Source organism: Engraulis encrasicolus, chromosome 22 (assembly GCF_034702125.1).
Source record: "Engraulis encrasicolus isolate BLACKSEA-1 chromosome 22, IST_EnEncr_1.0, whole genome shotgun sequence".
Lineage (NCBI taxonomy): Eukaryota > Metazoa > Chordata > Actinopteri > Clupeiformes > Engraulidae > Engraulis > Engraulis encrasicolus.
In genome coordinates this window covers 19,934,937-19,954,037 of record NC_085878.1, presented here as the reverse complement: position 1 = coordinate 19,954,037, position 19,101 = coordinate 19,934,937, and the positions used below count along the sequence as shown (strand labels likewise).

The 19,101-nt window shown below is 44.5% G+C and overlaps 1 long non-coding RNA gene across 1 annotated transcript; it reads right to left on the bottom strand.

Annotated features, from left to right (window-relative positions):
• Positions 1-1,392: 1,392 nt before the first annotated feature.
• LOC134438248 (uncharacterized) lies at positions 1,393-16,152 on the bottom strand. The gene is made up of 3 exons (XR_010032539.1): positions 16,055-16,152; positions 1,971-2,128; positions 1,393-1,666 (listed from the first exon to the last, which is right to left on the bottom strand). It is a non-coding gene; the product is annotated as an uncharacterized LOC134438248 (long non-coding RNA).
• Positions 16,153-19,101: the final 2,949 nt, after the last annotated feature.

The window sequence follows — 19,101 nt, the reverse complement described above, 5'->3', positions numbered from 1 at the left end:
TTCTTTTTCGCTGCCCACCATCACCATCACCACCAACACCAGCTCTCCTCACTGTACCACCCCCCACCCACCACCCCACCCCCCATGTCATCTTTTCCTTTTGTTCTCTGGCGCTTCAGCAAGACCAGTGGGGGTTGGATGGGAGCCTGCGGGAGTCAAAAAGAGTTGGCTCAGTGGTTTCAAAGTGCGAAGTTTCTCGCCCTGTGTATAGAGCTCTTCGCACCTGGAGGAGGGCAGGGCAAAGAGGAGAAAAAAGGGAAAAGAAAAGCGTTTTCCCATTTTCTGACTTCTCTCGGGCCCTTGGAGAAAGACCAGCAGGTATGCATGAAGAGAAAAGATCCATTCCTCTACCCCATGCCTGAGCTGGCTATTGTATTCTGCAGGGTTCTTGTCAATTTCAGGCCAAATGGAGGAGGCGAAAACAACATCAATGTAACGAGGGGATAGTGCTGCTGAAGCTCTTTCATAGATAAAATGAACACGAGGAATCGTTTTATATTATTATTATTATTATTGCTATAACTACAGTGTACTACTACTACTACTATTATCATTATTATTATAAATGCCCTCAAGATGGCAAACAGTCATCACAATGAACAACTACAGTAGGTGTCAAGTTTTCAGTATTATGTTCTTTCTCTCTCTTTTTGTCTCTCTTCCTCTCTTTATTTTTTTCCCTCTGCCTTCCTCTCTCTTTCTCTCTCTTTCCTTCTGCTTTTGCCGTGGTGTGCCAATGTGTCTCTTTTGGGGTATGGGGTGTCAGTGTCATTGCGCAGTTTAATCAGAGTTTGTAAGACAGGTTTAATGAACTCCACAATTAAAACTTTGCCTGGAGTCCTTGCCAAGACTGTGGTAAAAAAATCAAATGAGGTACCCCAAGTCTCGCTGCTGCTGCAGCTTATTTGGCAATAAACGAGGCGAAATTTATGGCATGCCAAGAGGAAGACTTATATTGAGCAGCACCCACAATTCATCTCAAGGGTTAAATCACGTTAAACGTGTCAGGGGCAGCCGTGTGAAGAGCCCTAACTGAATAAGCCACGCAAAGCGGGTGGAGCTGCGGGGAGCATTAGTTGTAATTAAGTTGGCAGTGGCAAGGCCTGGGCCTAACAATGTGCTAATGCATCCCTGGAGGGGAAGTGCTTGTTGTTCAAATGTGTGATAAAACTAAAGCTGACACCCTTGTTTGGACAATAGTGGCTTGTCCACAGCCCAGCTGATAATCAGGACACCATACGTAGTTTTCTCAGCGCTATTTCCAGAACAAGCTGTTCCTACAACTTTGACACAAACAATGAGCAACTGAACATATTGAATGTCAAAGACCACCATTTCATTCATCGTTTACATTTTCTTATATTGTCATTTTATGGTTATGTATAAGGGATGTGTCATTGAGTGGCCGTCACGAGGGTTGTGGGTGCGCTCTAACTGTAATGCCAACGACCCTGGCTCTTTTGTGTAGTGGTCAGAGCCCCAGTTTGGTACCCCCAAAGGTCTGGGTTTGAGTCCCTGCAGGGCTTCTCTACTCCTCTTGGGTACAAATGGTGTCAAAGGTGGGATGACCAGCCATGACGTCGGATCCAGCTGTGCCATACAGTACGAGGGACACCAGGATGTATAACCTTGGTGCCAGGGACCCCAGCTTGGATTGTGGGGCATCCTGGAATGGGAGAAGTATAGTGGGTGGGTGTAGTTTTTTGCATTATCACTTGCAATGTAAATTATTTTAAATAAATGATAGCAATACAAAAGCAATATCTACCTAGCCAAAAGGTACAACACCAGCAAGACCTTTTTAAAATCAAGAAAACTTGCCTTCAGACAAAACAAACACGGTAAATTGAAATATACATTAGCGATGAGAAATAACAAACAAACAGAAACAAACCCGTCAGGAGGAGACACAATCAGGGAGTTCTCTTTATGAAGGCCTGCACGGCAGCAGAATTGAATTAGCTGCCTACCTCTGCATGCTGACGGCCTATTGCTCACCAAAGCAGGAGCTGATGAGGCGTCCCTGATTGAAGCGTAATTGGCGATAAGAGAAGTCCATCAACCGGGGGCCTGCTCCATTACCTCCTGTGTGTGAAGTCCTGAGGTGATGGCACCGCCAGGCAGGCTTCTGATTAAAGAACACACAAATGAATCGGGGCACATCATCAAAATGGCTGTTTGCCAATGCATGTGATTGTGTGATTGTTTTGTTTTGTTTGTTCAAGGAAATTCCAGGTCATTTGCGGTTCCCATAGTGACTGAAACATGCCTTTCCCAATACAGTAATGGCTGCAGGATGATTTTAATGTGTTTACTGACTACAGACCTTTTGTATATAGGGGTCTTTTGTCCTGGCTTTAATGTGGGTCACGTCATATTGATTGAATTGAGAGGAATGTATGAAATGAAATGAAAGGAAATGAAATGAAATGTTTAAATGAAGCCCGACAGGAAGATCACCGTAAGGCCGGGGACATGCTTGTTGCAGAATACGTGTGCCCATACACTTTTAATGCATTAACGCGTTGCCATGCGAATTTTATGTCGTTTTTTTTATGCGCACGGTAGGCGAGAGAGGCTGTCACAATGTACGCAAACGCGTGCGTACATACGGTGCAATATTGATAAAACCGCAAGAGGCAATCTTCCGAACTTACATGTTGAGTTCACGGTAGAGATGAAAAATGGAGGAAAACATGAATGACATCCCTGTTGGCTATCTGCCCCCTAGTACCTCCAGTATCGTCCATTCGTCCTGAAGCAAGTATGTGCACTTGGTCACACAAGGTTGCATGCATCGTTTAAGGCACACAGTAAGCATGTCCACGGCACACAGCAAGCATTTCCTAACACATCACTTCTGTTTTACCAACACTGCTCACCTACGTGTATGTTTCATGACATTATACAGTGCCCTCCATAATTATTGGCACCCCTGGTTGAGATGTGTTAAAAGCCTTAAAATAAATTCAGTGTTTATTGCAGAAGAATACTGTCACACTGAAAATTGTAGGAAAATGTAGCCTTCAACTCAAATGAATTGTAAGAAAATAAAAAAAATCCCTGACTAAAAAATAATTATTTTTCATTAAATCACCTGTTCCACAATTATTGGCACCCTTAACAATTCCCAGGAAATAAATATAATTGAATCATTTCTACAGTAGTTTACAAAGTTTACCAGAGTATGTAGGAACATTTAATTAGTAATTCATCACTTCCTGTTTCCCTGGGGTATAAATATGACGTGACACCGAGGCCATTTCTCTTATCCACTCTTAAACATGGGAAAGACAAAGGAACACAGCATACAAGTGAGGCAGATGTGCGTCGACCTTCACAGGTCAGGCAGAGGCTACAAGAAGATTGCCACTCAACTGCAGCTGCCCATATCCACTGTGAGAGGAATAATTAAGAAGTTCAAAACAACTGGAACAGTGGTAAACAAGCATGGACGAGGACCCAAGTTTATTTTGCCACCACGCACAGTGAGGAGGATGGTAAGAGAAATCAAAAGATCTCCAAAGCTCACTGTTACAGAATTAAACCAAATGGTAGCATCCTGGGGTCACAAAGTCTCCAAATCAACCATCAGGCGCTGTCTACACGCCAACAAGCTGTTTGGGAGGCATGCACGGAGAAAACCTTTCCTCACTCACAATCATAAACGCAAGCGTCTGGAGTTCGCCAAGCGGTATTAGGGCTTCAACTGGGACCGTGTGCTTTGGTCAGATGAGACCAAGATTGAGCTTTTTGGCAACAAACACTCTAAGTGGGTCTGGCGTACCACGAAAGATGCGCATGCTGAAAAGCACCTCATACCCACTGTGAAGTATGGGGGTGGGTCAGTGATGCTCTGGGGCTGTTTCGCTTCCAAAGGCCCTGGGAACCTTGTTAGGGTGCATGGCATCATGAATGTTTTGAAATACCAGGACATTTTAAATCAAAATCTGTTGCCCTCTGCCCGAAAGCTGAAGCTGGGTCGTCACTGGGTCTTTCAGCAAGACAATGACCCTAAACATATGGCCAAATCTACACAGAAATGGTTCACCAGACACAAAATCAAGCTCCTCCCATGGCCATCTCAGTCCCCTGACCTCAACCCCATTGAGAACCTGTGGGGTGAGCTGAAGAGGAGAGTACAGAGGAGAGGACCCAGGTCTCTGGATGATTTAGAGAGATTCTGCAAAGAGGAATGGCTGAAGATCCCTCTTTCTGTCTTTTCCCATCTTGTGAAACATTATAGGAGAAGATTAGGTGCTGTTTTGTTGGCAAAAGGGGGTTGTACAAAATATTAACACCAGAGGTGCTAATAATTGTGACACACATTATTTGATGTCAAATAATTATTTCTTTATGTGGGATTTTTTCCCCACTGAATAAATGCACTTGTATTGAAGGTTGGATTTTTCTCTTTTTTTCCATTAAGGTCCCATATTATTTAGAAAAAAAATAAAATCATTGGAAGCTAAAAAACACATCTCAACCAGGGGTGCCAATAATTATGGAGGGCACTGTATCTATCCAGACTCTAGCTGCTTTGCCAAGACATTTTCTTCTCTTTACCTTCCTGTGCTCCTGCTGCCTCCCTGCACACTATAGAAGGTTTGCACCAGTTACACTTTAACATATTGTGCATAAAGCATAAAGTAACATGTTAGAAAGCACTGTGCTCCCTCAACACCTCACACCCTTTATAATGGCTGACAAAATGAATCCGTAGTTGAATACGTATATAAAACAAGTCAGTTCTATCAGTGTTGAACAAACTTGTACGATTTCCACGTGATGCACATTTTTTTACAGGTGCTACTGCAAGGAACTGTCAACCCTTGTCACCCAAGGTAGGTACAGTATGGTATGTACAGTATACTGTAACAATGCTCTGAGAGCGCTAACTAAGCCCCCCACATTTGGGCTTGCATGCCCACGGGGACCCCGGTTCGAGTCCGGCCGGGGTCATTTCCCGATCCCACCCCGTCTCTCTGTCCCACTCGCTTCCTGTCACCATCTCACACTGTCCTATCAAATAAAGGCATAAAAGCCCTGAATATATGTTCAAAAACAATGCTCTGAGAGAAACAAATACAGTATAGCAGAGCATAGTGATTTTTTTTCAGCATCAAAGAAACCAGAATGTGTTTCAACTGAACGATTCATATTCTCATTCGGTGTCTCACTCTGTCCCTGTCTGTCACCCCCAGCTACCCCCACCCCACCTCATCCTTTAGAGCCCGGGCTAACTCTCTCCCCATCTCCTGTTTCTAACGGTCCGACGTCTTCATTCGCCATCGCTCGGTCTTTTGTCCACAGCACTTCACTGTGGTCAAAGCAATCAATAGTGAGTCTGATAGGGTCCATGGATCACCCACTGATGACTGCTGTTAGGCCGAGTGGACTTCTTCTCCACACCTGTAACACCTGCTGTTTGCTCCTCCTCCCCTCCCCACCACCACAGCCAGTGGCGGAACAATTGCACACAGGGCCCCAGGGCAAGACACTGATAGGGCCCCCTATACAGCTTGGCAAGCTCACAATAGGGCCCCCACCACCAATACGGAAGGGCCCTGGGACCAGGGGCAAGTGCCTTGCTCGCCCTCCCTATAGCTCCACCCCACCACCAGATGCCTGAGACAGCGAGACACGCTGCAATGGCAAAGCACTCCGAACACTAGAGACTGCAGACAAGAGGCAAGTGTGTGTGTGTGTGTTTGTGTGTGTGTGTGTGTGTGTGTGTGTGTGTGTGTGTGTGTGTGTGTGTGTGTGTGTGTGTGTGTGTGTGTGTGTGTGTGTGTGTGTGTGTGTGTGTGTGTGTGTGTGTGTGTGTGTGCACCCAGGCTTGTGTGTGTGCCCGTATGTGTATGTGTATGTGTCCTCAAATGCCTAAGTGTATGTGAGTTTGTATGTGTGCCTGTGTGTGTTTGTGTGCCTGTGTGTGCGTGCGCATGTGTGTGTGCACGTGCACACCCCTGCCTGTGTATGTGTGTCCTCACATGTGTAATGGATGTGTGTGTGTGTGTGTGATGTGTGTGTGTGTGTGTGTGTGTGTGTGTGTGTGTGTTCATTTGTGTGTGTGTGTGTGTGTGTGTGTGTGTGATGTGTGTGTGTGTGTGTGTGTGTGCGCGCGCGTGCGTGCGTGTGTGCGTGCATGTGTGTTTGTGTGCGTGTGCCCGCACGTGTCTGTGCGTGTATGTGTGGTGTAAGACAAGGGAAAGTAGTATTTTGGAGATGTTTTAGCAGAGCCAGGCTCCAATGTGACACTCCTCAGCACAGCACACACTTGCCAGCTGGGGCTGCTGCTGGTGCTGCTGCTGTAGAGATGCAGGTGCGGGGGTTGATTTGGACACTCGCTGTCTGCCTGCATCGCCCCATCATCCCAGACGGAGACTGGGATGATGGGGCGATGCAGAGTCATTAACAGAGTTTAAAATAGCCTTACTATACTGGGCTGAGTCATTGCCTGCCGAATGTATGTCATCATAATGTACTTTTTTTTCTTGCCTTCCTGAGTGTGGGGGTGTTTGTGTGTGTGTGTGTGTGTGTGTGTGTGTGTGTGTGTGTGTGTGTGTGTGTGTGTGTGTGTGTGTGTGTGTGTGTGTGTGTGTGTCTGTGTGTGTGTGTGTGTGTGTGTGTGTGTGTGTGTGTGTGTGTGTGTGTGTGTGTGTGTTGTGTGTGTTGTGGGTGTTAATGTCATCTCTGTGCTCGTTCTGTGACAGTCTGATGATGTTGGTGTGTGTTGTGTGCGTGCGTCTGTGTGTGTGTTCTGAGGGTGTGTGTGTGCGTGTGTCTGAGAGAGAGAGAGACTGCTAGACTGCTAAAGACCGCTATACACAAGCTACACCAGTGGCGTGCACAGACATTTTGGGGGGCAGGTGCTGAAGGGGGGGAGTTTGGGGCATGTGGAACTACTGGCTGCCTTACTAGGCTATAGAGGCTATAAATTATATCGGGGAAATTTTTGTCACATGCTTTTGGTCGTGAAGTCAAGTATTTCTAGACTAGCATGTCACCACAGTACATTGTGACAAAAAAAGGTTTCAAAAAAGAACTTTCCAAAAGGGCATTTTTAATCACATAGGGCAAAGGGGCGGGTGCTTTAGCAGCACCTCTGCCCTATCTGTGCACACGCTATATGCTTGCAGTGCCATTGTGTCTGTTTATTAACTCCTTTTTTTGCTGGGACAACTTAGCTATTAACACAGTGTCCTCTTTGTCATTGCTGTTCATTATCTACTTGGATTGTTGAAGATGTTGTTTCAACCCAACGAGGCTCCCCTGTTTAGTCGGTTTGTGTTTGGTGGTGGAGGCAGGGCTAGACAGGGGGAGAAACAGGGCCCGGGCACTTTTGACTTAAAAGGGGCCCTTCATAATTAGCGGCGTAAAAAAATCGATTCACTATATAGATATTTTTTTAAATATGAAAATAGGGGCCCACGAGGGTGCAGGGCCCACCGGGAAATGCCCGGTATGCCAGATGGCAAGTCCAGCCCTGGGTGGAGGTGTAACCAAGGTCAAACAAGAGCAGTAGACAGACACCTCACTGTAGAGCGAGATGGTGAAAGAACAACTGTGAAAGTAAGTATGAGAAGGTGGTAGAGCATGTGTACAAGAGAGACGGTAAGGTGTGTGTGTGTGTGTGTGTGTGTGTGTGTGTGTGTGTGTGTGTGTGTGTGTGTGTGTGTGTGTGTGTGTGTGTGTGTGTGTGTGTGTGTTTTGGGGGGATGCAAAGGGGTCATTTTTCCCGGGACCAGGGAGAACAGGGGCCCCAGAATTGAGTCCTCATTACACTGTATGTATTGGAGCGGGGGCCCTTTCCAATAACTTTGACCTGGGCTCGGCAAAAACTGTCACTGGCTCGTACTTCTCTGTTGTGCGTCAGTGTGTGATTATACAAAATGTTGTGTTCCCATGTCAAGTCAGTCCCTCCAGTTTTTCGCGATTCAGCGATCGCGTGGATTCATGCAAATTCAATGATATTCCGCATAATTTCACGATGCCGCGTAATTCCTGTAAAGCCGCATTTTTCCCGCAAAATTTCAACATTCTGTGGAGTTTATTGATTTATATTTTCGTCAAAAAAAAAAAAATGTGACTACAATACCACCGGAGACGAAAACCAATACGAAGCATTTTTGTTAATATGTCACTGAAACATTGAAAAAGAATTGCCTGCTATTTCGGAAGTCGCGACCCTCATCTCAGCTGTTCCGCGTCTCTCCTCCCCTCCATAGGCCTACACGCAGGCGTCGATGCTGCACACTCAAGACCTTTTTTTAACAGCAGTAGCCTACTTTTCAGTGCAATCCTGGGTGGAAAAAGTATTGTTGCCCATTTGTCCATGACGAAGAAGTGTAGGCCTATGCAGTCATGAAATAGTGGCGGTACTGTCGCACAGTAGCAAACATCTTACGTTAGGCTACATTTGCAGAACTTCTCTCTCCCCTGTCGCTTTCATGAGCATGCTACCCGACGGTCGTTGTCTGATCTTTTTTCAATGTTCGCTAATGTTTGTAATTTAAGGGTCTATGTCTATGCGTAGGCACAAGCCTTCTGATAACAATCACTGTAGTGCCGATCGCAAAGGTTTCGGAAGTGTGGAGTTTTGCAACTTGTTTCAGTCAAGGACACCGAGATAGGAAGTGAACGGCCCTTCCACGCTTTCACTGTGTTATTGCAATAAAGTCTTGCGAATCCATGCAACCATGCACACAACCATGTCAACGAGAGCGTGTATGCCATTACAACTTTGCATCAAGCAAATAATGTGCAACAGCTTGCAATACGAGCACGAGAGAGAGAGAGAGAGAGAGAGAGAGAGAGAGAGAGAGAGAGAGAGAGACGCGTCTTCCAACAGGTGACATTGTAACGCTTGCATACAGCCTGGCTACTGTACCCCGCAACGCTCTTTATTAGGCCTAGTGGTAGGCTATACCCACAAGTATTTTTTCATAACGCGCTGTCCCGTTTTCCCCCGAAGTCGTTCTAAAATATCGACAGAGATTTATGAGTGTCGCGGCCATGATTTTTTTTACACATTGGACGCACTGGCTAATAAGACGCTCTGACAGCTTTTGACAATATTTTATTATTCTATTATATAGGAAGTGTGTTTCTGAATCTCTCTCTCTCTTTTGTCTTAAGCCTGCTTAGACTGATTGTGGTTTTCAGTTACCAAAAAAACCCAGAAAGGGATGCAAAATCTTTGCAAAAAATGAGAAAATGCCACAAAATCTTTGCAAAAAATGAGAAAATGCCGCCACAAAATCAGGCATTTTGACCGCAAAAATCACAAAATCCCAGTGCAAAATCCTGGAGGGACTGTCAAGTGCTTGTGTGTGTGTGTGTGTGTGTGTGTGTGTGTGTGTGTGTGTGTGTGTGTGTGTGTGTGTGTGTGTGTGTGTGTGTGTGTGTGTGTGTGTGTGTGTGTGTGTGTGTGCGTGCGTGCGTGCGTGCGTGCGTGCGTGCGTGCGTGCGTGTGTGTGAGTGCTTATGTGTGATTGTACTTCTGTGTTGTGCGTCAGTGTGTGATTATACAAAAGTTTGTGTTCCCACATCAAGTGTGTGTGTGTGTGTGTGTGCGTGCGTGCGTTTGTGTGTGTGTGTGCATGTGTGTGTGTGTACTTGAGGCCTGGCAGTGTGGAAAACGAGGTGCTTACTGAAGGAGGGCCACAGAGAATAGCCAGGAGAACTGTACTGATTCGCTCATCTCACATGGGTCAATACTGCAGCAATCAATAGTGAAAACAATCAGTGAAGGCAACTGCTGTTCTTAACATGCAACGGGCCTGGAGAGGGGAACAAAGAGGAGACGAGGCGCAAACAAAGGCAGGGACTGTGTGTGTGTGTGTGTGTGTGTGTGTGTGTGTGTGTGTGTGTGTGTGTGTGTGTGTGTGTGTGTGTGTGTGTGTGTGTGTGTGTGTGTGTGTGAGAGAGAGAGAGAGAGAGAGAGAGAGAGAGAGAGAGAGAGAGAGAGAGAGCTTTGAAGAAGACAAACGTAGAATACCTGGCAGGCGACAAAGATCTTTCTGAGGAAGGGGAGGTGGGGGGTGAGTAGAAGACAAAATTCCCCTTAAAAGCATTAATAGATGAATAGATGAGTAGGTCCCCAGTTTCTGCCTGAAGAATTTTCCTCACAGTCTTTGGACAAACATTTCTGAGGCAGTAATGTATGGCTGTTATGAAGCAGAACATAAAGGAGGGAGAAGAGAGGCCAAGGATTAAGTCACATATGTTATTATTATTATTATTATTATTATTATTATTATTATTATTATTATTACCATAGGTCACCATAGGTATGCCCTACATAACTGCTAGCAGGGCTAGTCAAAGGCTACAGTGACCAGGGAAGCCAATAGGAGTCAGTTGTGCTAGGCCCAGCGCCAGAGGTGGACCAGCATTGGGTCCCTATTACATTGTAGGCTATGTATTGCATGGGGGGCCGTTTCATATGACTTTGTCCCGGGCCCAGCCAAAGCTGTCAGCGGCCCTGACTGTGACACACTGACCACCAAGAGCTGGACTAAATACCATGATGTGGACCCCTCTAACAAGATGCCTTGATAAATAAATGTACTGCTGTCAGAACCATCTTAGTCAAGAAAGACGAAAAAAGATTCTGAATCAAATGTCATTATTGCAAACTATGAATTGCAATTGTTGTCATGGCTCTATTCAGAGGAGCCCCCCTATTTCCATGAGACCCATGAAAAAGCAAAGAGAATAGAGGCACCATCAGTTGGGGAATTCTTGCCCCAGCAAAACCAAGGAGAGATAAATATTCCATCCATTAACAGAGCCAGGCGACATGGCAAGAGAACATGCCATGTCATAGCCTACACAACGTGGAGCAGGGGAGGAGCTGGGAAAAAGCAAAAAGCTAAGCAACATATGGACGAGGGGAACAGGGTAGAATTTAAAGGCTGTGCTGAAGGTGCATGGCCAATTGCTATAGAAGAAATATGATATATGATCAGCTGAGGGGACACACCTGGATCAATTGGCCATGGAGTTGAGATTTGTGGAGAAAGCGGCAAGCTTCATGACTACTACCATGGCCTGGCCAGAACTAACGCTTATTCTGCTTTCCCTGGAAACATACATTTGCCAGGGTCCTGGTAGGTAAGCCGTGGCCTCCGAGAGTGCGACTAGCTGTTTGTTGGTTTAATTGGGAGCTGCATGGATGGAGAGAGTCTGGGCAGCACACCTGGTCAGCGCTAGGCTATCTCCCTCCACTTCCAGTTTCCTCAAGAGGGAACAACTCACTCCTGCCAAGCTCCTCACTCCCCCCCTCCTGCAGCAGCACTCTCTCACTCCTCTATGCCAGCACTCACTCTTGCTCCCCAGTACTGGCTAATGTTAGACAACCAACCAATCCTATCTACACAGTAAATTTCGCTAAATGAATTCAAAGCTTGGAGAGAAGGACCAACTGGAAAAAGTGTTCAATTTAACTTGTGGCACAATAATGTACTGTGTACTAGAAACATAGGGAAGGAGAGCACTAATTGAGCAGGGATAAAGACGTGTGGGTGAATGCAAAGAAAGTAAAACTAGAAGGGAGACAGCGAAAACAAAATGAAGGAAAAAAAAAGAGATGGACCGGAAGAAACAGAAATAAAAAGCCAAAGAGACACACAGAATCAAGAGCGCAAACGAGAGAGACCGGAGGCACTGGTAGCAGCATTAGCATAAAAGCTTCCCTCCCGCTTTGCGCAGGGAAAAGGGCCTGGATCAGGAGGCCAGGGTGCCTCCACATTGTTTAGAGCAGCAATTAATAAGCAGAGCCGGGCCGCCTCGCCTCTAATTAGTGTCAGTGCAGGGCAGAGAGGCCGAGGCAGCCGCACACCAGCAACACACATAAACAGCATGAGAGACAGAGAGAGAGAGAATCAGATGGAGAGAGAGAGAGAGAGAGAGAATCAGATGGAGAGAGAGAGAGAGAGGGAGAGAGAGAGAGAGAGAGAGAGAGAGAGAGAGAGAGAGAGAGAGAGAGAGAGAGAGAGAGAGAGAGAGAGAGAGAGAGAGAGAGAGAGAGAGAGATAGGGATGATGTGAGTATGCATGCTGCTGAGAGTGTCAAGGGGGAATACTGAAAAGCATGCTGTGTACATGTGAAGGAATATACAGAGAGAGAGAAGACTGATGTGGAAAGACAAATTGCGAATGGATATTTTGCTGTGCCCACAGGGGTCAGTGTCCATTAACATGAGTTTTAGTGGTAGAGCTTCTACTGTCTAACGTAGTAAAACGAGACAATCCCGTCTAGTAGCGGTACAAAATCTTTTAGCCTGGGCTGCTCAAAGATCATTTGGGAAAATGTAGCTCTGTCTTCAAAGCACAACACTCTATCTGTGCAGCGAGAGTTTTTTCTCAACCGTAAGACTCCAAAGGTCTCTTTTCCCGAAGGTATCCTAAAGGGGCGTTCACCTGACATCACATGGATCCCGGAAAAGTATGAGCCTGAAGTTTCTTACTTTAATCTACTCTCTTTGGTTGTGCTGCCCTTCTATGTGCAGTGTGAATACCAAGCAGTGGTTCCATAGCTTTCCAAATGTTTCGATGTTAGACAATGCTTTTCATGTAGAACAGGGGTGTCAAACTCAAATTGACTGAAGGCCAAAATCTAAATCTGTAATGAAGTAGTGGGCCAAAGGTAACGTTCATTTAAAAAAATGGATTACAATTGAGCGTGTATTGACTTAATACTAATATTAAAATTCACACAAACCCTTCCCCATATGATAGTCTTAAATGTGCCTGCACATGATGTGATGCATATGAGTGTGGGCCGTTTCATTGGACTAGGCCCACTCATATTCCTTTGATGATACACCAAATTTCATGTTCAAGTCTTGTCAGGCTATACATCAATAGTGTATATGGGCCAACTGTAATACACATTTGAAAGGATCTCATGGGACGAATAAAATGACTCCATGGGACAGATTTGGCCCCCGGGCCCGAGTTTGATATCCCTGATGTAGAATAATTATCAGGTTTGCTAGGCTATGTCCTGTCTATATAATGCACCTGAAGGAAGACAATCATAACACTGGCCTTGTACCCAAAGGTGTTTTGAGGCTGTGTGTTATACTGTAGGGTGACCATATCCAATTTTACGACCTGTTTAACGAAGTCTGTGTGTCCCAATTTTTGTGTTTCCTCCCGTCCTCGCCTTGTGCTTATGGCCTCGACATGTGAGCAACGTCATTGACACAAACTGCACTGACAGTCGGTCGTGTTTCCGATAGCCTATCTGCGGCCGCCATGTTACTCCAGATTTTACTCCAGATATCACACAGCAAATTAACTGTATCACTGTAGCTAATGTCAGGGAATTTGCGTGCAATTCGTGTTATTTGCGGTTTATATCCCAGTCTACGTGAGGCACATTAACTGACTGTATGAAAGTTATAGTCAAGTCGCCTAATTCCGCCCGTCCCCCAATTCCATCCGCTTATTTATAAGTGATGATAGTTAATTATCCACTGTTTAAGTCACGAACAGATATCGACATGATACGGAGTTTGTATGCTTACAATTTCAGTGTTTCCCATACATTGAGGAAACTATGGCGCACCGCCATAGTTTAAATTTGGCAGCCATAGTTTCCAAAAATGTAAAAAAAAAAACGATTTGACCATGAGTGCTTGAAAGACAGAGGGATCAAAAGCCTAGTCAAGTTGTTGTAGCTAACTTGGGTTTGGGAGCAATAAAAAACCTTCAGAGAAGGGACAGTTGGAATGAGTTTACTGACACGCCCCAGGCTTTGTTTTACAGTTGCATGATAATGAGTTAGGTGACAGGCCTTCATTGACACAGCAGAGACATTGGGCTGCATATAGAAATGAATGTGTAATGTGTTGTTCAGCCCTTTTAATGGGAGGAATTTAGAAAAACTGGCCCTATGACCAGCACCCTCATGTAGAATGTGTACGCCTATGTGTGTGGGAAAAAAGGCCTACTCTTTTAGACCCTTTTTGTGTGTGCATTAACAATTTCACAGTGCTCCTAAATTCTTATCTGTGCTCCTATTCAATGTACTACTTCACATGTCATGGGTAAAATGTTATGTAATTTGTCCAAACATATACAGTATATAATAGTTTCTCCATGTGCCAATGTCATACTTAAGTCATTGTTTTGCCGTTTTGCATTCATTCCGCGTCCCGGAAAATACGGACAATTTGGTCACCCTAATAAAGGAATAATGAACAGTAACGGAAATACTGTCTCTGATAGTCTACAACGTTAGTTATGGTGATGACTCATTTATTGGAGCGAGGAGGTAGGTGTAATGAAATGCGAACATCCTTGCCAAAACATAAAACTGTTGTTAGCAGCTGAGTTAGTCTGGGGTAAGATGACAGCTCTGCACCCTGACTTCAGCCTACTATTTGAAATGCAGACTTGATTGTTTTCTCCACGGAGGCGGGGAGTAAATGGGTGCTGCGCGAGGACGTTAGGTTGGATAGTTGAGGGGCGGGGCCGTTACGGAAAATACGGACAATATGGTCACCCTAAATTATACTGTCAAACTCTAAGATTAACATAATTGTTAGCACTGTTAGTTGTAACTTGTAGTGTAAGTAGTGGTTTCAAGACTTGGTCTGACCAAGAGCATAACAATTCATGTTTCCCAAACTGCATGGTTGACACGCCTACTTTGGTTTGCCTCCCGGCAAAATGGGCGGAGTTCCCGATTTTTCTGGAGATCAGAAACGATATAAGCATTGCTCTTGGCCTGACTATAAGCAACGCCGAAGATGTTGCTAAGGATGGCTAAGGATGCCATCAGTGGCAGGTTTAGGAAGTGCACTTCTGTTGCTATGAGTAACAACTAGGGGTGGGCATAGATTCTTTTTTGTAATCTAGATTAATCTCACTGTAATTATGAAATTGATCTAGATTAATCTAGATTAATCTATATCAAAATGGCTCATTCAGAATAGGCACGCTAGCGAAATAATGACGAAAAAAAACCTTGGGGGTTTCGTAAGACAGATGGCGCATTGGACAAGAGCTTTCCAAAATGCATCTCATCTTCAAAAAAATGGTCATGTTGATACTTGGTGATGAAAAAAATCACAGCAATATTGTGTGTCAAATATGTTAGGAAGCATTTACAGTCATAAGATAAGAAATTTCAAAATGAACAGCGCTATAAGTTGTAGAGGCAAATACAGATAAATCTATCAAACATTTAGGCTATTTAAAACAAAATGACCTCAACAATTCAGCATCTCTAATGGGCAGAGAGAGAGAGAGAGAATCCTTTAAGAGAGGTAGGAGCTTTGCGCAGCAGGCACTAAATATCTAGAACCTACAGCCACTGTGCCTACCATGGAGGTAGTATAAGAGAAATTGAACGTTTTTTCAGCTTCCAAATTGGAGCTATTTCCGCCAACACTTTACTCAGTCAATTACGTGCCACGTTAATGACTGACTTACAAAGACGAGCATTGGATGCATGGATGTGCCCAACCACAGACCTGTAAAGGTCTGTGCGCCCAACACTTAACTTGTGTACCCACCAATCATCATGAACGAAGTGAATGTCGGAAGTGCGAAAATGGCGACTTGCTAATTGGCGAAGCTAACCAGCGAAATCCTGCCCCCCTGGTGCCTACAGCACTGGCCCACGGCGATTTGGCTTTAACCTGACTGTTCTTCCCAGAGTTAGAATGCCAGAGGAGTTACAACTCGAAATGAATTAAGTTTGCAAAAAAAAAAAGAAATCAATCGCAAGGTTTAAAACCGTCTGACATCTCACTGAGTCTCAAATGCGTGATCGCAGCACAAACATTCAGAGAGAGTACATATTGACAGTTTCAGTTTGTCAATCTTCAAAATGCATATCACACGGAATGTTTTGCAATTATGGCACAGGCAAGATTTCTGGAAGCTGTTCATGTGTGCAATGTGAGGAAATGTAGGTCTAGGCTATGTCGGGCTGATAGGCTACTTTCACACATTATTGTCTCATGCTTCACCTCAAACAATAACGTCTCTCTAGTCTACCACTTATGAAAAAGCACTCAAACAACACCTACCACGGCAGAGAGATTAATGTTTTCAGCATGCAAACACTGTTCATATTTCGTAGGTCTGCTGAAGCAACAGGTGGAGAGGAGAGGTGACTGGAGCGCAGTCAAGCCTCTGTCAATCAAACACTATGGTGACGTGCATACCCAAACTCCAGACCCATATTTTGAGAATAGATTAACGTGCAATATTTTCTTTATCGCGCGATAACAGTCTCACATTATCGCAGCACATTAATGGCGATAACGGCCCACCACTAGTAACAACCAATGCATATATTCTCCATCTTGTAGTTGGAGCCACATGCTCTGTACGTTTAACACCAGTAGTGGGTGCCTGATATACAGTGAGTCCAATATGTATTTGATCCCTTGCTGATTTTGTTGGTTTGCCTACTAACAAAGACATGATCAGTCAATCAATGTTATGATAATATGTATATTAATATGGAGAGACAGAATATCAAAAAGAAAATCCAGAAATTAACTGAACAGAATATATATTAATTTATTTCCATTTCATCGAGCAAAATAAGTATTTGATCCCCTGCCAACTGATTACAGTTCCGGGCCCACAGACCAGATTGGCACTTCCGATCAACTTGTCATCTGAATTAAAGACACCTGTACATACTATCATGCATAAAAGACACATTGAATCAGCAGAATCAGTCCATAGTATGAGTGAATCAGTCACACTCCAACCTCACCAGCATGGGAAAGACCAAAGAGTGGTCAAATGATATCAGGGACACGATTTTAGACCTGAACAAAGATTGAATGGGCTGCAAAGCCACAAGAAAGAGACTGGGTATTAATGACCCAGCTGCAGATGCATTTCTTCTAAAATGTGAGGAATACAAAATGACTATCCATCAGCCTGTCTGGGGTTCTATACAAGATTTGACCTTTTGTAGGGATTTGATAATCATGAGAACAGAAAGAAATCACCCTAGAGCTGTACGGGATGAACTAGGCAATGATATCAAAGCTACTGGGACCAAAATCACTGAGAAAACTACTGGTAGCACTTAATGCCACAGAGGTTTAAAATCCTGTAGTGCACACATGGTACCTCTACTTCAGAAGGAACCTGTGCAGTCCCACTTGAGGTTTGCTAACGGACATCAGACTGGTTTAGGATATGATAAGGAGGTGCTGTAGTCAGATGAAACCAAAACCAAGCTGTTTGGCATTATCACAATTCAATGTGTTTTGAGAAAGAGTACTGCTGTCTATGATCCCAAGAACACCCTCCTCACCATCATGCATGAAAGTGGTATCATTATGGTTTGAGGGTGTTTGTCTGGCCAAGGCACAGGACAACTTCACATCGTCAATGAATGGATGGAGGGAGACATGTAATGTGCAATCCTGAGTGCAAATGTCCTTCCCTCCACCACTACACTGAAAGGTGGGCCATTTTTGGATCTCCCAACATGACAATAATACACAACATACAGTCAAAGCAACGAAGGAGTGGCTCAATAAGAAGCATATTAAAGTCGTGAAGTGGCCTAGACAGTCTCCAAATATTAACCCTATAGTAATTCTATGGAGAGAACTGAACCTCCCATTTGCCAAGCTACAGCCACAAACTATTAATGTTTTAGAGATAATGTGCAAAGAAAAATGGGCAAAAATATTTTCTACTATATGCACAAACATTGTCATCAACTAAAAGAAGCATCTGACCTCAGTGCTAGACAACTAGGGCTTTGCCACAAAGCACTTTATCTTCTTTAGCTAGAGGGGTCAAATACTTATTTGCCTAAATTAAATACAAATAAATTAAAATATATTATTTGAAGTTATTTTCTGGAATTTATTTTTGATATTCTGTCTCTCCATGTTTGAATACATATTATCATAAATTTATAGACTGCTCATGTCTTTATTAGTGGGCAAACCGGCAAAATCAGCAAGGGATCAAATACATATTGGACTCACTGTATGTAGGATGTAGACCTTCTACGTATATAGTGTAGCTGTATGGAAAAAGTAGTATGTAGTATAGTGTAGTATGGAAAAAAGACAGAAAGAAAGAGTGTGGACTGTTCTAGTAGTGAGCTAAGTCTTAATATCTAAACATCTCTCTGTCTCTCTGAAGGTCTAAGGCCTGTGACCTCATAATGGCTTCCCCACAGAGCCAATGATCTTTGACAAAAGACAAAAGATCAGAGGTCAAAACTCACACTCTGGTCAACCTGAGTCGCATGTATCAGGAAGAACGCTTCCTGGTTTGTTATTGTCTGTCTGTCTATCTGTCTGTCTGTCTGTCTGTCTGTCTGTCTGTCTGTCTGTCTCTCTCTCTCTCTCTCTCTCTCTCTCTCTCTCTCTCTCTCTCTCTCTCTCATATCCATGTTTTATCCTCTTATCTATCACATTCCTATTCACTCTCCAACCCCCAAACTGTCTCCCTCCGACTCGTTTTCTTACATCGCTCACTTAAACCCATCACTCATATCTTCCTATGCATCTCTTCCCTTCTCTTTTGCAGCTCTCGTTATCTCATTCTGCCTCTCTTCACCCCTGTTTTCTCACTCCCATTCTATCTTCTCTCTCTCTCTCTCTCTCTCTCTCTCTCTCTCTCTCTCTCTCTCTCTCTCTCTCTCTCTCTAAGACATAGCTGTCATCTGACACTCTCTGATCTATCCTTGTGTGTGGGTGTGTGTGGGTGTGTGTGTGCGTACGCATGTGCAAGTGTGCGTGTATGGGTGTGTGCTTGTGCATCTTCAATCTTCAGTGGATTCTCCTGTTCAGGCACATTTTGTGTAGGGGGGCTGAAGTAGAAATTGTAAATGTGTGTGTGTGTGTGCGTGCATGAGTGCGTGCGTGTGCACTCGTGAGTGCGTGTGTCCGTGTGTGCGTGAGAGAGAGAAAGAGAGAGAGAGCGAGGGATAGAGAGAGAGAGAGAGAGAGAGAGAGAGAGTCTTGTGAGGGTGTGAGGAAGGGAGCATTGTTAAATCAGTCAAATCCTGACAGGGGGGAGTCTTAGGCTGCCTGCCATAGATCTGGAGCTTTCCCCTATTGCCCCCCCCTGTCCCCTCCAACGT